Consider the following 1,336-nt stretch of genomic DNA (forward strand, 5'->3'; position numbering starts at 1 on the left):
GCAGCATCAGTGAGCTCAAGCGTGGAAAGGATAGTGAGGTTGGCCCAGGTTCAGGCAGTATTTTTTTCTGTTGTGCATAAGGTCGCTATGAGTCGGTACCAACTCGATGGTATCTAACAACAAGAACAACTGAGGGGGTAGCTTTGATCCTTGATGTGAAGATTCCTTCCTTCTTGGTTAGTATTTTGAGAACTACATCTGTAAGCAAAGTTCAAGTTCATCAAATTGTAGTTGGCTGTGAAGTAGGTTTTGAGATCTGTAAGTGAGAGGATGACTACTTTGTTCTTTTTAAAGAATAATGTTTTGCTTATCTAGGCTTTGTTTTCCATATAAAGTTAGTGATTAATATTTTTTTAAAGGTTTTTATTGTGGATTGAGTGAAAGTTTACAGGGCATATCATCAGTTTTACATTCAACAAGTCATATACCTTGTTTCATTACTTTGATTATAATCCCCTCCATGTACCATCAGTTAACAGTATTTCTTTCTATCCACTTTAGCTTTTTAAAAAACACACAAACAAAAAAACCCATCAGGCATATATAAAAATTTACATCTCCAAAGGGCACACTTTGCAAGTCGGCCTCCTGGCCACCAGCTGTTAGTCCTTCTCTTTGTAGTCCTGAATCTAGAGTCCTCAGCCACTTCCCCTATCCATGACCCCATCTCTGCCTCCATCTCTGGCGCTGCTGCTTCTCTGGATAAGGTCCTGCATTCTGCTTGTGCGTTCCTCTCTTGATGGTCCCAGGGTCCTCTGATTCTGGACTGTAAGATTAACCACTCCCCATTTTTTGTTACAAAACTTCTACCTTTACAATTGTGACAGTCACGATTAGTCATGATAACAATTATTCACTGTTGAACTTATGAATCTTATCCCCATCTCTTTTCACCAGACCCATCTAGACAAGATGACAGCTATTCAGTGGGGACTCTTTCTTTCCCTCCATACTCTTAAACCAAACTCCCTCTTGAAACCTTGTAAGCCAGTCACTGTGTGCCTTTATTGCCCCCTCATTTTAGGTAGCCAATGTCTAAGTTGCCTGTCCCTACCTACCCTGTGTACAGAGCAGATAGCGTTGATACTTGATGTGAAGACTCTTTCCCTCTCTGTTGATATTTAGAGTAACTACTGCTCTGAGTATAGGTCAGGTTCATCATGGAGATGTATCTTCTGTCACTGTAGCTGTTCCAGTCATGCTTGTCCTACCAAGTGGGAATGAATGTCTCACCTCATAAGGTTCTGGATGGGACTGAGGATTGCACCTAAGGTCCTATACTCTGTAAAGGCTTTGCATGAGGACTATTTCACTGGGCAAGTTGTAGAACCCCTTT

This window comes from Chrysochloris asiatica, unplaced genomic scaffold (assembly GCF_000296735.1).
Source record: "Chrysochloris asiatica unplaced genomic scaffold, ChrAsi1.0 scaffold00079, whole genome shotgun sequence".
NCBI classification, from domain to species: Eukaryota; Metazoa; Chordata; class Mammalia; order Afrosoricida; family Chrysochloridae; genus Chrysochloris; species Chrysochloris asiatica.